General features: G+C 46.8%; 1 protein-coding gene across 2 annotated transcripts in view; it reads right to left on the bottom strand.

The window, feature by feature from the left end:
• PTPRD (protein tyrosine phosphatase receptor type D) overlaps window positions 1–19,147 on the bottom strand; it is a 2,806,079-nt gene that overhangs the window by 640,213 nt on the left and 2,146,719 nt on the right. For both annotated transcript variants that reach the window (XM_073668359.1, XM_073668367.1), the window contains one exon: window positions 9,987–10,027. The gene's annotated coding sequence lies outside the window, so the exon portion shown is untranslated. The remainder of the gene's footprint in view (window positions 1–9,986; window positions 10,028–19,147) is intronic.

Raw genomic sequence — 19,147 nt, 5'->3', positions numbered from 1 at the left:
TTGTTACTGGTTTTGGGTTGGTACCTCCCAAAAATGACAATGTGACCGTTGATAACGGGGTAACTCCAGTAGAAGGGGGTGACATCAAAGTGGGAGGTGACCTGTTAGTCCACAACACCATGGGGAGTGACACAGACCCCGTAGCTGACTGTGACACTATGAAAGTAAAAAGTGAGTTCAGTCAGGAGGGGCTAGACGAGGGGAGAGAGTCCCCCTCTCGTCATCGACGGCGCAAGGGCCACAAAAAGGTTGCTCCGGTAGTCCTCGCTGAAAATGAAAATAAAGAGAATGTAGTACTGTGTGCCTTTGCTTCAAGTGTGGGTCCTCCTTTAGAGGTAGAAGAGGAGGTGACGTTGCCAGTAGCAACCTCCGGTACGGTACTGAGACTGACGGATCAGGATCTGACAGCCCTGAAAGAGAAGGTGGCCAGTCATGACCAAGAACTGGAGCCTATCAGGCAACAGTGTCAGAGTGACGTGCCGCAGATAAGGGAAAACCTGGGGAACGTGTCCGCAGACCAGCTGAACCTGGAGTCTGAACAGCAGAAAATATACCAGGTTATGAGGAACTGGCAGTGAGACGTGGAGGGAAGCAACGCGGAAATTAACCATTGGAAGGAAATGTTCTACGCAATTAAGGAGGACCGCCGCAAAATCAAGGAAGAGGTTTTGCAGTTGAAGCTTGAGAAGGAGGCGCGGCAGGATGGTGTTTCTGGACGTGAACAAATCCTAGAACGTCTGCGCAAACAGCTCAACCAGGAGCTGTGTGACTCCAAGAAGGAGTGTGGTGAATGCAGTAGGGAACTGCAACAGAGTAAGAGAGATAATGAGGATCTCCTCAAGGTGAAGGAAAAACTAGAGGAGGATAAGGCAGGTGCAGAGCAAGTGCGCCAAGTGGTTGAGACCACTCTGCAAGACACCCGTGAGGAGAATGATGGTCTCCGGGGAAAGACCCTAGATCTGGAAGCTCAGGTGAAGGAGCTACAGATGTCCTGTGATACTCTCCAGAAGGCGGAGACGTACCTTAAGGAAACAGTCAGCAAGATGGAAGCTGAGCGAGAGAGGATGGAGGAGTCCATCGGAAAAGCCACAGACCAGGGCCAGGAGTTGACCGCTGGTGATGGGAGGTATGAAGCAGATACCTCCTCGAGTGATGTGGGCTCGGAGGGTTCGGTGGATGTCGGAGCCGAGTTCAAGCAGCTCAAGGAGTTGCTACAAATCCAGTGGACGCAAGAGAAGCGTGAGAGACTGGCTATTGAGAGCCGAGTGGGCGCATTGGAGATGGAGAGGTCTGAGAGAACTCTGCTGCTGGAAGAGCAGTTGAAGCAGGAAGAGCTTCAGAGACGGGCCGCTGAGAGGCGAGTGGCGGAGCTAGAGGAAGAAGTTTCCGGGCTCAAAAGTCGCCTGACAAAGTATCACTCAGTGAACGAGGCCTTTTTGGAGAAGGAAAAGGGCGAACACGTTGTACTCACTCCCTTATACCTTGAGAAGGTGGACCTGAGGAGAGCTAAGAGCAGGGTAACAGAAGATAAATATGAAGTGGAAGTGGTCAAGACGAAAATTTGTGAATTTGTAGCTGTGAGTCAGCTCAGGGTAAGCATACAGGGGGAAGAAGCTGAAAGTCAGTTGTCCCTGAACCCTGAGCTTGTTGATCGTCTGGAAACTACTGGTGAGTCCGAAACGTCTTGGTACAAATGCCTCATAGATGTACCCGAGGATTTGAGGGAAGAATGCACCCGTGAGTCCATGCATGAAGAGTTTAAAAAGGCTGTGGGAGCCTGTAAGGTGTACTTGACCTCCGAAGCTAAACAGCTGGTGGTTCTGTCCATGACCGAAGTCACAGTGAAGAGGGTGGCGATCCTAAGTGATATGCATTGTCGATGTATTCGCACGAAGCGGTTTCTCCGGTTGAAGATGGAACAAGCCGTTAGACAACTGGAGCTGATGAGGAAAGCTCACAGTATGCGTGAAGAGGTCATCCGGGTGCCTCATGTTCTGGTGAGAAAGCTCATTGGGAGAAGCGGTCGAGCCATGCAGATGATGGTCAAGAAGTCTATTGTGGTGAAAGTAAGCAGTCCACGTGATCATCAGGACTGGATACCAGACGAAGACGGCATGGTGTCCTTCTCCGCTGTAGGAACAGAAGAAAGCCTAGAATATATACGCATGCTGATTGAATACCGAGTGACCTACCTGCAGGAGGTAGAACAATTGAATCTCGCTAGACTGCGAGTAGATAGACAGCATCATCTGAGCAGCAGAAGATGGAAGCCGTCTAGAAAAAGTGAGACCCGACAGAGAAAGGGCCCCCTAAATACCAGAACAGCTACAGCTGGAGTTAGGGACCTTTCAAGATGTCCTGAGAGTAGTGGGCGTGGGTTTAGAGGTAGTGAGACCTCCAGTAACTCAGGTTTGAGAAGCCCATACAAACGACCCAATAGAGGACGGGACATTACGGAGTCGAACCGGACCTTAGATACCAGGACATGTGAGTCACACCGCTGGATGACTGACCGCTGGGAGCGGGGGAGACCTGACAAGGTTACGACCCGGAAAGGTGACCTGACGAAGTCAGTGACAGTGACAAATGGTAGGTCCCTAAGGAATGGGCTAATGTCGTTGACTAAGGTTCCAGGGGCTGAGTAGCACAATTGTAAAGTACATGGTCTCTATGTGAGCTGGGGGTTATAATGTTATTGTGTATATTATGTGTTCAACCCCACAAGTTTGAACAGAGGGGGGGATATGTAATGCAGCAGCTTGCTAGCATTACTGTAAATGGTCCAGGATGTGTTTTACCTGACCATGTACCTTCCCCTTTAACTGACTGGTCACATGACTGTGACATCACACAGGTCCTGTATGCACAGTAAAGGTCTGTACACATGACTGGGACAGCACACAGGACCTATACACACAGCTGACTGATCACATGACTGTGACATCAGCAAGGTCCTGTCAGTTTGTGTGTGTGTGCACAGGATATATAAACCCTGGTAATTTGAGACAGGTGTGTTCGGTGTGAGGCGTGAGGCCTGTGCTCCGTGTGTGTGGGACACCGTTTGTGAGAGGCCTAGTGAGGCCGAGTGAAGCCTGGCAGCCTGAAAGGCAAAGACTGGATCCTGTGCGGATGCTTATGGCCTTGGAAGGCAGCGGCTTTGGAGTGAAGCCTGGTACCTGAAAGGTCGAGCCTGGATCCTGTGTGGATGTCAGTGGCCTTTGAGGGAGAGCCGGCTTGGTGAGGAGTCCTGAAAGGCAAAGCCTGGATCCTGTGTGGATGTCCGTGGCCTTTGAGGGAACGACGGCTGGAGACCCCTACCTGGGAAGCCACAAAGCCACAGTGGTGGCAGATTAAATGCACTGCAGCAACTAAACCCGGCAAAGGTAATACACTTTGTTACATGGACTGTGTTAAGGACATTGATAATTTATTACCTTGCCGTAGGCTGTAACCTGGAGCAAGTGGGCCTGTGTGCCACTTGGCTCGTGAATATTATAGATATGTGTGTCAGCGTGCCACTGAGTTGGACCCGGTGAACTGTGGCTTATGAATAGAGATGAGCGGTGTTCGACTAGAACTGTTCGCCAATCTCAAATTCGAGCTGTTTTGGGTGGTGTTTGAGTTGTTCGACGAACCCGAACGATTTGCAAAAAATTCGGCTGTTCGAGGTTATGTTCGATAACTGTTCGTGCACCAAAAGCGTGTCCTGCATGTCTGGCGCTATTTAGAGCACCAATCATGCAGGGATTGTCTGCCACTCACTGTAATGCCACAGCCATGGTGGTTGTGGCATTACAGTGATTGCCCAAATCGATGGGAACAGTGCCAACAGTGAAACATGAAAAGCCGGCAATTCAGCAGCGGCATACACCGGTACCCGACAATTTAGAACCGAAAGAATAGAGCTTCACACATAGATTAGATAGATATAAACATGTCAGCCACATATATACGAAGTACAGTGAAAGTGCTGCTTACTGTACTTGTCATTTAGCGTAAAGGATTTATCAAAAAAAATAATAGTGTTTTCATGCACTGTCTCTTTAAAAAAGCCGGCCGGCAATTCAGCAGCGGCATACACCGGTACCCGACAATTTAGAACAGACAGAATAGAGCTTCACACATAGATTAGATAGATAGAAACATGTCAGTCACATATATATGAAGTACAGTGACAGTGTTGGTTACTGTACTTGTCATTTAGTATTAAAATAAAGGATTTATTATTAAAAAAATTGGCGTGGGGTTCCCCTTAATTTTAGGCTCTAGCGGAGGTTAAGCAGACAGCTGGGGCAGATGTTTGAAGCCTGGGAAGGGGGTAATACCCACGGAGCTTCCCAGGCTACTAATATCAGCCCCCAGCTGAATACATAGCCTTTACTAGCTATTAAAATGGGGGACCCCCCCAAAAAAATGACGTGGGGTCCCCCCTAATTTAATAGCTAGCAAAGGCTAGGCAGACAGCTGGGGGCTGATATTAATAGCCCAGGAAGGGAGCCATGAATATTGGCCCCCTCCCAGGCTAGAAACATCAGCCGTCAGCCGCCCCAGAAATGGCGCATTCATAGGATGCACCAATTCTGGCACTTAGCCTCGCTCTTCCACGCTGCCCTGGTGCGGTGGCAGGGGGTAATAGGGTTGGGGTTGATGTCAGCTTATAATGCCAGCTGACATCAAGCCCAGGTTAGTAATGGAGAGGCGTCTATAAGACACCCCCATTACTAACCCCATAGTCAAAGTTAAAAAAAACACAAACACCCAGAATAAAGTCCTTTAATTGAAATAAAGACACAATCCTTTATTGTTCTAAATTAAACTATACTTACCGTCACGCCCATTCCAGCTGAAGCCAACGATCTCCTGCAATAAAAGAAAAATAATAAAGCAACCTCATCCTTACCTTTCCATGGTTCCCACGACAGCTTCAGCTCTGCTACATCGAGATGACAGGCTGGACCGCAGCAGAACGCTGCCATCCAGCCTGTCATCCCGCAGACACTGAGAAGCGCAGGCTTGCTTGCGCTGCTCAGCGTCTCTCTGTGACGACATCCAGATGAGCCGAGTTCATGTCCAATGAACTCGGCTCACCTCATGCACGTCACTGACAGCGTGGGAAAATTCTCACGCTGAAGCGCTGAGTGCAGGAGAATTCTCCCACGCTGTCAGTGACGTGCATAAGGTGAGCTCATGTCCAATGAACTCAGCTCACCTCCTGCACGTCACTGACAGCGTGGGAGAATTCTCCTGCACTCAGCGCTTCAGCGTGAGAATTCTCCCACGCTGAAGCGCTGAGTGCAGGAGAATTTTCCCACGCTGTCAGTGACGTGCATAAGGTGAGCTCATGTCCAATGAACTCAGCTCACCTCCTGCACGTCACTGACAGCGTGGGAGAATTCTCCTGCACTCAGCGCTTCAGTGTGAGAATTCTCCCACGCTGAAGCGCTGAGTGCAGGAGAATTTTCCCACACTGTCAGTGACGTGCATGAGGTGAGCCGAGTTCATTGGACATAAACTCGGCTCATCTGGATGCCCTCACAGAGAGACGCTGTGGAGCGCAAGCAAGCCTGCGCTTCTCAGTGTCTGCGGGATGACAGGCTGGATGGCGGCGTTCTGCTGCGGTCCAGCCTGTCATCTCGATGTAGCAGAGCTGAAGCTGTCATGGGAACCATGGAAAGGTAAGGATGATGTTGCTTTATTATTTTTCTTTTATTTCAGGAGATCGTTGGCTTCAGCTGGAATGGGCGTGATGGTAAGTATGGTTTAATTTAGAACAATAAAGAATTGTGTGTTTATTTCAATTAAAGGACTTTTTTCTGGGTGTTGTGTTTTTTATAAATACTTTAGTAGAAATTCATGGTGGTCATGTCTAATATTGGCGTGACCCCATGAATTTCGGGCTTAGGGCCAGCTGATAATGCCAAGCTGGCCCTAACCCCTTTATTACCCAGTGAGCCACCGCATCAGGGCCCTGGATGAGTTGGGTACAGCGCCAGAAGATGGCGCTTCTATGAACGCGCCATTTTCCGGGGTGGCTGCGGACTGCAATTTGCAGCGGGGGTGGCCCAGAAAGCTTGGGCCTCCCTGCGCTGCGGATTCCAGCCCCAAGCTGCCTAGTTGTACCTGGCTGGACACAAAAACAGGGCGAAGCCCCACGTCAATTTTCTTTAAATTATTTCATGAAATAATTAAGAAAAAAAGGGCTTCCCTATATTGTTGTGTCCGGCCAGGTACAAATAGGCAGCTGGTGGTTGGGGGCAGCCCGTTCCTGCCTGCTGCACCTGACTGGACACAAATATAGTGCGAAGCCCCACGTCAATTTTTTTTTAATTATTTCATGAATTTCCTGAAATAATTTAAAAAAATTGAAGTGGGGCTTCGCACTATATTTGTGTCCAGCCAGGTACAGCAGGCAGGAACGGGCTGCCCCCAACCACCAGCTGCCTATTTGTACCTGGCCGGACACAACAATATAGGGAAGCCCTTTTTTTCTTAATTATTTCATGAATTTCATGAAATAATTAAAAAAAATTGAAGTGGGGCTTCGCACTATATTTGTGTCCAGCCAGGTACAGCAGGCAGGAACGGGCTGCCCCCAACCACCAGCTGCCTATTTGTACCTGGCCGGACACAACAATATAGGGAAGGCCTTTTTTTCTTAATTATTTCATGAATTTCATGAAATAATTAAAAAAAAAATACGTGGGGCTTCGCCCTATTTTTGTGTCCAGCCAGGTACAACTAGGCAGCTTGGGGCTGGAATCCGCAGCGCAGGGAGGCCCAAGCTTTCTGGGCCCCCCCCGCTGCAAATTGCAGTCCGCAGCCACCCCGGAAAATGGCGCGTTCATAGAAGCGCCATCTTCTGGCGCTGTACCCAACTCATCCAGGGCCCTGGTGCGGTGGCTCACTGGGTAATAAAGGGGTTAGGGCCAGCTTGGTATTATCAGCTGGCCCCAAGCCCAAAATTCATGGGGTCACGCCAGTATTAGACATGACCGCCATGAATTTCTAGTAAAGTATTTAAAAAAAACACAACACCCAGAATAAAGTCCTTTAATTGAAATAAACACACAATTCTTTATTGTTCTAAATTAAACCATACTTACCATCACACCCATTCCAGCTGAAGCCAACGATCTCCTGCAATAAAAGAAAAATAATAAACCAACCTCATCCTTACCTTTCCATGGTTCCCACGACAGCTTCAGCTCTGCTACATCGAGATGACAGGCTGGACTGCAGCAGAACGCTGCCATCCAGCCTGTCATCCCGCAGACACTGAGAAGCGCAGGCATGCTTGCGCTCCTCACTGTCTCGCTGTGACGGCATCCAGATGAGCCGAGGTCATGTCCAATGAACTCGGCTCACCTCATGCACGTCACTGACAGCGTGGGAAAATTCTCACGCTGAAGTGCTGAGTGCAGGAGAATTCTCCCACGCTGTCAGTGATGTGCATGAGGTGAGCTCATGTCCAATGAACTCAGCTCACCTCCTGCACGTCACTGACAGCGTGGGAAAATTCTCCTGCACTCAGCGCTTCAGCGTGAGAATTTTCCCACGCTGTCAGTGACGTGCATGAGGTGAGCCGAGTTCATTGGACATGAACTCGGCTCATCTGGATGTCGTCACAGAGAGACGCTGAGCAGCGCAAGCAAGCCTGCGCTTCTCAGTGTCTGCGGGATGACAGGCTGGATGGCAGCGTTCTGCTGCGGTCCAGCCTGTCATCTCGATGTAGCAGAGCTGAAGCTGTCGTGGGAACCATGGAAAGGTAAGGATGAGGTTGCTTTATTATTTTTCTTTTATTGCAGGAGATCGTTGGCTTCAGCTGGAATGGGTGTGACGGTAAGTATGGTTTAATTTAGAACAATAAAGGATTGTGTCTTTATTTCAATTAAAGGACTTTATTCTGGGTGTTTGTGTTTTTTTTAACTTTGACTATGGGGTTGGTAATGGGGGTGTCTTATAGACGCCTCTCCATTACTAACCTGGGCTTGATGTCAGCTGGCATTATAAGCTGACATCAACCCCAACCCTATTACCCCCTGCCACCGCACCAGGGCAGCGTGGAAGAGCGAGGCTAAGTGCCAGAATTGGCGCATCCTATGAATGCGCCATTTCTGGGGCGGCTGACGGCTGGTGTTTCTAGCCTGGGAGGGGGCCAATATTCATGGCTCCCTTCCTGGGCTATTAATATCAGCCCCCAGCTGTCTGCCTAGCCTTTGCTAGCTATTAAATTAGGGGGGACCCCACGTCATTTTTTTTGGGGGGTCCCCCATTTTAATAGCTAGTAAAGGCTATGTATTCAGCTGGGTGCTGATATTAGTAGCCTGGGAAGCTCCGTGGGTATTACCCCCTTCCGAGGCTTCAAACATCTGCCCCAGCCGTCTGCTTAACCTCCGCTAGAGCCTAAAATTATGGGGGAACCCACGCCAATTTTTATTTTAATAAATCCTTTATTTTAACACTAAATGACAAGTACAGTAACCAACACTGTCACTGTACTTATTATAAATGTGACTGACATGTTTCTATCTATCTAATCTATGTGTGATGCTCTATCTTTCTGTTCTAAATTGTCGGGTACAGATGCTGAATTGCCGGCCGGCTTTTTTAAAGAGACAGTGCATGAAAACACTATTATTTTTTTAAATAAATCCTTTACACTAAATGACAAGTACAGTAAGCAACACTGTCACTGTACTTATTATATATGTGAGTGACATGTTTCTATCTATCTAATCTATGTGTGAAGCTCTATTCTTTCTGTTCTAAATTGTCGGGTACAGATGCTGAATTGCCGGCCGGCTTTTTTAAAGAGACGGTGCATGAAAACACTAATAATTTTTTTAATAAATCCTTTACACTAAATGACAAGTGCAGTAACCAACACTGTCACTGTGCTTCTTATATGTGTGACTGACATGTTTCTATCTATCTAATCTATGTGTGATGCTCTATTCCTTCTTGTCTAAATTGTCGGGTACCGGTGTATGCCGCTGCTGAATTTGCCGGCCGGCTTTTTTAAAGAGAGTGTCTTCTGAGCAGTTTGTCAGCTTTTGGACACCTTTGCAGGTGTTTTCTATGTGTTTCTATGTGTTTTTGTTTGCCTGCCATTGGTTTTAACGGTGTTCGACGGTGTTCTAAGGTGTTCGACGAACAGTTCGACGAACAGTTCCTCGAACATCCCGGTGTTCGACGAACCGAACCGAACCCGAACACTACGGGGGTGGCTCAACACTACTTATGAAGTAATAAACTGCAGCATTGTGAGAAAAATGTAAAGACATTGCACGTGTGCATTGATTGTCGCAGCGAAGTGAGTATCCCCCATTATGATGACTAGCGCTGCCTTACGCTATCTATCCATATATCTATCTATTATCTATCTATCTATCTATCTATTATATATCTATCTATCTATCATCTATCTATCAATCATCTATCTATCATATATCTATCTATCAATATCTATCATTTATCTATCTATCATTATCTATCATCTATCTATCTATCTTTCTATTTATATCTATTATCTATCTATTTATCTATCTATCAATATCTATCTATCTATCTAGATCTATTATCTATCTATTTATCTATCTGTTATCTATCTGTTATCTGTCTATCTATCATCTATCTAACTATCTATCTCTCTGTCTATCTATCATCTATCTATCTATCCATACTATCTATCTATCTATCTATCTATCTATCTATCTATCTATCTATCTATTATCTATTGATCTAGCTAGCTATCTAGTATCTATTTGTTATCTATATATCTATCTGTTATCTATCTGTTATCTATCTATCAATTATCTATCTGTTATCTATTATCTATCATCTATCTGTTATCTATCTATATTTTCTCTATCTATCTTATTTGACAAGAGAAATAACTAGTTAGCATTCCCATATTTAGCAATTCATTGTAAATAAAAATATGTCCAGCACAGTATTATGCTTATTCAATAAATGCAATGTCCTACCTTGTATCCTTTGTCTGTGTGTGGTTTCCCAGTCCTGCAACCTGTAGAAATACAAAGTGCTTATTAGATATGTCTATGTATTTGATATGATACCATCATTGCTACAAGAATTGTATTGGTTATTTACTGGATGTGCCAAAGCAATCAAAAAAGGAAGACATACATGAGAATTAAATTGGTAGTGCACAGTATATTACATTATTATGTTAGATTTTTTTTATTTTTATACCATCTAGGTAATACATATTTTAAGCCTACTAATGCTTTATATATGTCCAGGTCAGCAAACTATATGGAACAATATGAAGCTCATCAAATATTTTGAAAGCTTTGATACTTCTGATAAAGTTTGAAATGTTGTTTCTGAAAAAACTGTTGATGTGAATAATATAAAACTTTGTGTTTCTTGCTTTGAAGTGACTGATGTACAAGTGATGCTCTACTTTTCGTCATGGTGGTGCTTTAGAGCAGTATTCCTCAACTCCAGTCCTCAAGGCCCACCAACAGGTCATGTTTTCAGGATTTCCTTAGTATTGCACAGGTGATGGAATTATTGCCTGTTCAGGTGATGGAATTATCTGCACCCACAAATCTCTCTTAATCCCTTAGCGATATGTGCTCAGGATCAGGCTCAGGAACTGACACCCACCTGTAAGTGCTGTGATCGAAGTAAGTTCGATTACAGAAGTTGAACCTTTTAAAGTGAACCTGATACATGCTCCACAATCAATGGGCAGCAAGTATCAGGCACTGGCTGTACGATCTCAGCCAGGTGTCTTTGACTCTGAAATGTTGCGGCGTTTCAGAGAAAAACATACTTTAAAAGTTGGCATGACTGAGGTGCGCTGTAGACTAGTCGGACAGTCTGGTGTCCACTGGCTTCTCCCCACCCGCTGCCCTGGAATGACTGTTCTCTGCCTATATGCACACGTTTTGTGGTTTGTACTGATGAAGAGGTTGGAATACCTCAAAACGCGTTGCCGAATAAAAAACGCATCCACACTTCTTTTGGTTTCCTATCGTACATTGGATTTCTGGCAACACGGATTTACACCCACCCCATCTCCCAGCATTTGTATACTGTTTACTTGGTGGTGGTGCAGCAGCCATTTATGAGCTTTCAGTAGGGTTGTGACTGTCACAACCCGACCAGGTGAGTGCATTCTGCTTTTATCTCATCTTTTCTAATCAGATAAGACACAATTGTGCTTTTTGTCTTTCCAGTTTTTATTTTATATGCTCATGTAGTCAGCTATAAAATGTAGCGTTTCAGAGTCAAACATACATGTCTCAGATAATATTGCCAGTGGCTGATACATTCTGCGCATGGATTGGGCAACATGTATCAGGTGTCAGGGTCTCTTTAAAAGGAAGGTACCGCAATTTTTTTTTGTATTAATGATTATTTATTAGATAATCAATTATTTTTAATACAAAATTAAATTCACTGTTTTAACCATTTTTTTTATTATTATTATTTTATTAAACAACTGGGGGCTGCCATTTGCATTTGAAGGTGTGTAACAACAGCTACTCACTTCAAATACGGCAGCCCCTGGGCATAGAACTCTGCAGTCGGTCTCCGACCGCACCTGCTGCATTGAGGCTGCCTTAGCTGTGACCTGAGCACGCCCACTGGGCTGTCCAGATCACAGCTGTGGGAGGAGATTAGCGCAATTTTTTTGAAGCCCACAGCTATGCTGTGACCTCCAGTTTCCCCCTGTTACCGGGGATGATATCACAGGAGAGGGCAGAGCTTCCTCCACCAGGAAGCGGCATTATGCAGAGGCTGCTGGAGAGGAGATAAGTTGTGTGGAGTCTGGAGGAAAGAGATCTGAGGGGTTGTATAATGGAGCTGTGGAGATGGGAAGGAGGTGTTGAAGTGGTCTGAGGATGTATTTTGGGGCCAAAGAAGTATGGAGGATGTTACTACATGGGGGCTGCATGTTGGAAGATTGCACAGGGAAGGGGCTGCTGTTGAAGCATGGATGATGTTACTACATGGGGGCTGCTGTATGGAACTGGTTATTAGGGAGCTTTCATAGGAAAGAGGCTGCTGCTACTTGTATGGTGCTGCTTATTAAGGGGTGGTGACTTTCATAGTAAAGGAGTTGATGTTCCTTGTGTGGGGATGCATGCTTTTGGGCTGTGTGGGGAAGGGGATGATGATAATGACACTGCATGCCTGGGGGGCTGTGCGGGAAAGGGGAATGTTACTGCTGGGGGCTGTGTGATAAAGGCGGAGATGTTACTTGTGAGTGGGGCTGCATGTTTGGGGCTATGCGGTAAAGGGGGAGATGTTACTTGCATGAGGTTGCATGTTTGGGGCTGTGCAGTAAAGGGGGATATGTTACTTAAGAATGGTCCTGCATCCGGGGGGCTGTTCGAGGAAGGGGATAATGCTGTATGCTGGGGAGTTACATGGGGAAGGGGGTGATGATGCATGCTGGGGGCTGCGTAAGGAAGGGGGTGATGTTTCTTGTGTGAGACTGCATGGGGAAGGCAATAATGACAGTCATGTGTGACTGCATGCTAGGGGGCTGTGAGGGGAAGGGGATGATGCTGAATTCTGGGGGGTTACATGAGAAGGTGGTGATGAAGCATGCTGGGGGGCTGCACAAGGAAGGGGGTGATGTTCCTTGTGTGGAGCTCCATGGGGAAGGCATAATGACAGTCACGTGTGATTGAATGCTAGGGGGCTGTGAGGGGACAGGTGATGTGTCTTGTGTGGGGCTGCATGTTGGGGGGCTGCGTGGGGAATAATTTTTGCATTTTTATTATCGCTTTTCGTAATATAATATGTTACACACAGTTCTGATTGTTCCGTTTTGATGGAAATCGACTCTTCCCATATGTACACAAGTTTCAGCACTACCATTTTGAAGAGTGGGCAGAGCTTTACGGCGAGGGGCGAGACAATGACGGAGTGCAGCAGGCATTCATCATAATTTACCACACAAGTGGCATAAATTCTGACAGAAACTTACTCCAGTAAACTCGTAAAATTCTGTTGTAATTTACGTCAATTTTGTGTTGTAAATTCTGATGACTGCTGGCTGCGCTCTGTCACTCCCCTCCCCTCAAAGCTGCACCCACTCTTCAAAATCACAGTGCTGCTGAGACTGTGTGCACGTATGGGAAGAGTCAAATTCTATCAAACTGAACAAGCAGCTCTCTGGCTAATTTTTTTTTTATTACAAAAAGCGATAAGAAAAATGCAAGTTTTGTTAATCAGAAAAAAACTGAATTTTGCATTTGTCGGCCTTATAGAAATACATAAAAAATTCATGTAAAAAAAAATGTATGTTTTTTTTTATGTTTACGCCATTAAAAACTTGAGCAATACCCTAAAAAAAATAAAAAATCCATGAAATCGTTGTTACATTTATAAAGGTGGTTCAATATATGACTTCATTTTAATTCAAGATAAAAAACCTCCTGTAATCTCATTACTTCCTGCGCCTCATTATAACCCGGCTCCTCACTGCAGTGACTAGTCAGTCCTGTAATGAGGCGACTAGAATGGAGGCTGAGGAGCACCTGGAATCCCCTCCATTCTGGTCCTGTTAGTGTTGAGCCATCTACATTGGTGCTATCCCTGTGAGGACCTGGCTCCATCAGCTCTGATCACCTCACCAGTGAGCCGTCTAGAGTAGGAGCTCCGGTGAGATCCTCACTACACACACTCCATTCTAGTCACCTCACCAGTGAGCCGTCTAGAGTGGAGCTGCTGGAAGGAGCCTCACCGGATCCACTCCCATCTAGACGCAACCGTGACAGGAGGTGCAGAGGTCCGCGATGAGGTGAGCATTGTTGGCTGTGAGTGGTGTTCGCAACCTCACGTTAGAAGAACATCACCAGGCTGCTGATCACTGCTCGCCGCCACCGTGTTCAGATCACAGCAGAGTAAACATCACGCTGCTATGCTCTGATCACGGACTCAGCTCTGCTATATCAGTGTAAATCTCTGGAGGAGCCTTATACTGAGATAACAGACCATGTATCTAATGCCCCAGAGATGTGTATCCAATGCCCATAACATTACACCACTGCTCCCATAGAAGTGGACAGAGCAGAGCAGGGTCACACATTACACCACTGCTCCTCTAGAAGTGAATGGAGCAGGGTCACACATTACACAACTGTGTTGTAATGTGTGACCACGCTCAGTTCACTTCTATGGGAGCAGTGGTGTCATGTGTGACCACGCTCAGTTCACTTCTATGGGAGCAGTGGTGTCATGTGTGACCACGCTCAGTTCACTTCTATGGGAGCAGTGGTGTCATGTGTGACCACGCTCAGTTCACTTCTATGGGAGCAGTGGTGTAATGCGTGACCCTGCTCCATCCACTTTATTGTGAGCAGTGGTGTAATGTGTGACCCTGTTTCATCCACTTCTATGGGAGCAGTAGTGTCATGTGTGACCACACTCCGTCCACTTCTATGAGAGCAGTGGTGTAATGTGTGACCCTGCTCCATCCACTTCTATGTGAGCAGTGGTGTAATATGTGTCCCTGTTCTATAATGAGTGACCCCGTTCTGACTACTTCTATGGGAGCAGTGGTGCAAAGAGTGACCCCGTTCTGTCTACTTCTATGGGAGCAGTGGTGTAATGTGTGACCCCGCTCTGTCTACTTCTATGGGAGCAGTGGTGTAATGTGTGACCCCGCTCTGTCTAGTACTATGGGAGCAGTGGTCTAATGAGTGACCCCGTTCTGTCTACTTTTATGGGAGCAGTGGTGTAATGAGTGACCCCGTTCTGTCGACTTCTATGGGAGCAGTGGTGTAATGAGTGACCCAGTTCTGTCTACTTCTATGGGAGCAGTGGTGTAATGTGTGACCCCGCTCTGTCTAGTACTATGGGAGCAGTGGTCTAATGAGTGACCCCGTTCTGTCTACTTTTATGGGAGCAGTGGTGTAATGAGTGACCCCGTTCTGTCGACTTCTATGGGAGCAGTGGTGTAATGAGTGACCCAGTTCTGTCTACTTCTATGGGAGCAGTGGTGTAATGTGTGACCCCACTCTGTCTAGTACTATGGGAGAAGTAATGTAGTGGACGGAGTGGGGTCACACATTACATATATTAGATACTGCGTATCTAATCTCATCCTCTGTGATACACTCTGCTGAGCTCAATATCTAATCCCATCGTGTGATAATCTACACTGAGCCCTGTATCTAATCCCAGTGTGTTACTCTAAGTGTATCTAATTGTGCACATGATACACTCCTCGTATCTAACCCCAACTTATGATACAGTGAGCAGCACAGCATCTACTGACAGAATCGGTGTTGTCGGCCGTCCTCGGTGACACTGTACTTGTCAGTCACTGGCAGTCACCAACAAAATGTCTCCTCATTGTAATCCTAAACTTCATCCTCTCTTATCCTGTTGCAAACACCCAGAAGGGGAGGAGAGGAGCGACATCACACACATGTGACAGACCCCGCCCACATTTACTGCAGTCATAATGTGAGCTAGTTGTACACTAGAGTTTCCTGGCAAATTTCAGCAGCTGCTCCCCCTAGTGTTTAAAAGTGGAAATATCAAACTTTTTAAAATTATTTTTCAGATTTTATTTCATTAAAAACAAATGATAATATTTTTTTAAACATTAATAGTTTCAATTTTTCCACTTGTTGGAAAAACATTTTTTTTATGCCAACTTTCCTTTAAATGCCACAGACTGTACTGATAGCTACAGTGGGTAAGGAAAGTATTCAGACCACTTTAAATTTTACACTCTTTGTTTCATTGCAGCCATTTGGTAAATTCTAAAAAGTTCATTTTTTTTCTCATTAAAGTACACTCTGCACCTCATCTTGACTGAAAACACAGAAATGTAGAAATTTTTGCAAATTTATTAAAAAAGAAAGACTGAATATCAGATGGTCATAAGTATTCAGACCCTTTGCTCAGTATTGAGTAGAAGCACCCTTTTGAGCTAGTACAGCCATGAGTCTTCTTGGGAATGATGTCTTTTTACATTCACACCTGGATTTAGAGATCCTCTGCCATTCTTCCTTAAAGATCGTCTCCCGTTCCGTCAGGTTGGATGGTGAACGTTGGTGGACAGCCATTTTCATGTCTCTCCAGAGATGCTCAATTGGGTTTAGGCTCTGGCTGGGCCAGTCTAGAATGGTCACAGAGTTGTTCTGAAGCCACTCCTTTGTTATTTTAGCTGTGTGCTTAGGGTCATTGTCTTGTTGGAAGTTGAACCTTCTGCCAAGACTGAAGCCCAGAGCACTCTGGAAGAGGTTTTCATCCAGGATATCTCTGTACTTGGCCGCATTCATGTTTCCTTCAATTGCAAGTAGTCATACTGTGAACTGTGAGGTCTTATATAGAAAGGTGTGTGCCTTTCCACATCCAGTCCTATCAGTTTAATTAAACACAGCTGGACTCCAGACTCCAATGAAGGAGTAGAACCATCTCAAGGAGGATCACAAGGAAATGGACAGCATGTGACTTAAATACACTGCTCAAAAAAAAATAAAGGGAACACTCAAATAACACATTCTAGATCTGAATGAATGAAATATTCTCATTGAATAATTTGTTCTGTACAAAGTTGAATGTGCTGACAACAAAACCACACAAAAATCATCGATGGAAATCAAATTTATTAACCAATGGAGGCCTGGATTTGGAGTCACCCCCAAAATTAAAGTGGAAAAACACACTACAGGCTGATCCAACTTTGATGTAATGTCCTTAAAACAAGTCAAAATGAGGCTCAGTATTGTGTATGACCTCCACGTGCCTGTATGACCTCCCTACAATGCCTGAGCATGCTCTTGATGAGGTTGCGGATGGTCTCCTGTGGGATCTCCTCCCAGACCTGGACTAAAGCATCCACCAACTCCTGGACAGTCTGTGGTGCAACGTGACGTTGGTGGATGGAGCGAGACATGATGTCCCAGATGTGCTCAATCAGATTCAGGTCTGGGGAATGGGTGGGCCAGTCCATAGCTTCAATGCCTTCATGTTGCAGGGACTGCTGACACACTCCAGCCACATGAGGTCTGGCATTGTCCTGCATTAGGAGGAACCCAGGGCCAACCGCACCAGCATATGGTCTCACAAGGGGTCTGAGGATCTCATCTCGGTACCTAATGGCAGTCAGGCTACCTCTGGCAAGCACATGGAGGGCTGTGCGGCCCTCCAAAGAAATGCCACCCCACACGATTACTGACCCACTGCCAAACCGGTCATGCTGAACGATGTTGCAGGCACCAGATTGCTCTCCATGGTGTCTCAAGACTCTCTCACATCTGTCACATGTGCTCAGTGTGAACCTGCTTACATCTGTGAAGAGCACAGGGCGCCAGTCGCGACTTTTCCAATCCTGGTATTCTGTGCAAATGCCAAGTGTCCTGCACAGTGTTGGGCTGTGAGCATAACCCCCATCTGTGGATGTCGGGCCCTCATACCACCCTCATGGAGTCAGTTTCTAACCATTTGTGCAGACACATGCACATCTGTTGCCTGATGGAGGTAATTTTGCAGGGCTCTAGCAGTGCTCCTCCTGTTCCTCCTTGCTCAAAGGTGGAGGTAGCGTTCCTACTGCTGGGTTGTTGCCCTCCTACGGCCCCCTCCACGTCTCCTGGTGTACTGGCCTGTCTCCTGGTAGCACCTCAAGCCTCTGGACACTACGCTGATAAACACAGCGAACCTTCTTGCCACAGCTCGCATTGATGTGCCATCCTGGATGAGCTGCACTACCTGAGCAATTTCTGTGGGTTGTAGAGTTCGTCTCATGCTACCACGAGTGTGAAAGCACAACCAACATTCAAAAGTGACCAAAACATCAGCCAGAAAGCATTGGCACTGAGATGTGGTCTATGGTCCCCACCTGCAGAACCACTCCTTTATTGAGAGCATGGGCGTATCCACAGTGGGACAGGGGGGGCAGCTGCCCCCCCCTAGAAGCAGGCATGCAAGTCGCACACCAGGGCTGGCGTCAGCACCCGGCACACCCGGGCAAATGCAGGGGCCCTGAGCAAGTGGGGGGGCCCCACACCATCAGCGCATGCTCCCCCCGGCTTGCTCAGGGCCCCGCCACCCGGCACAATACTTACCCCGCTCCGTGCCTCAGCAGCAACTCCTGCATCCTGCTGCTGCACTGTGACGTCTCAGGTCAGAGGGCGTGGTGACGTCTTTACACAGCGCTCTGTCCTGAGCAGTCACAGCGCAGAGCGGGATGAGGCCGACGACGCTGGAGTCCGGAGCAGCGGCAGCAGGTGAGATGTGAGGTGAGTATTTGATTTTTTTTTTATTATATGGAGGCCTGTGGCAACATAAGGGAGGGGGTGAGGTGGGGGTGTGTGACATCCTGCATGGGGCATTATAAGGAGGGGGGGTGTGTGACATCCTGCATGGGGCATTATAAGGGGGCGGTGTGACATCCTGCATGGGTCATTATAAGACAGGGGGGGTGTGTGACATCCTGCATGGGGCATTATAAGGGAGGGGGTGTGTGTGACATCCTGCATGGGGCATTATAAGGAAGGGGGGGTGTCATCCTGCATGGGGCATTATAAGATAGGGTGACATCCTACATGGGGCATTATATGGGGGGGGACAGCCTGCGTGGGGCATTATGTGTGGGGAACAGCCTGCGTGGGGCATTATGTGGGGAGGAACAGCCTGGATGAGGCATTATGTGTGGGGAACAGCCTGCATGGAGCGTTATATGGAGGCCAGTATTCTGTATGGAGCGTTATATGGGGGCCAGTATTCTGTATGTAGCGTTATATGGCGGCCAGTATTATGTATGGAGCGTTATATGGGGGCCAGTATCCTGCATGGAGCGTTATATGGGGGCCAGTATCCTGCCTGGAGCGTTATATGGGGGCCAGTATTCTGTATGGAGCGTTATATGGGGGCCAGTATCCTGTATGGAGCATTATATGGGAGCCAGTATTCTGTATGGAGCGTTATATGGGGGCCAGTATTCTGTATGGAGTGTTATATGGGGACCAGTATCCTGCATGGAGCATTATATGGGGGCCAGTATCCTGCATGGAGCGTTATATGGGGGCCAGTATTCTGTATGGAGTGTTATATGGGGGCCAGTATCCTGTATGGAGCATTATATGCGGGCCAGTATTCTGTATGGAGCATTTTATGGGAGCCAGTATACTGTGTGGAGCGATTC

Source organism: Phyllobates terribilis, unplaced genomic scaffold (assembly GCF_046119375.1).
Source record: "Phyllobates terribilis strain yellow unplaced genomic scaffold, ASM4611937v1 Scaffold_1__5_contigs__length_1240528914, whole genome shotgun sequence".
Classification (NCBI taxonomy): domain Eukaryota; kingdom Metazoa; phylum Chordata; class Amphibia; order Anura; family Dendrobatidae; genus Phyllobates; species Phyllobates terribilis.
The sequence above is the reverse complement of the archived record's forward strand: the minus strand, read 5'-3'. Positions and strand labels throughout refer to the sequence as shown.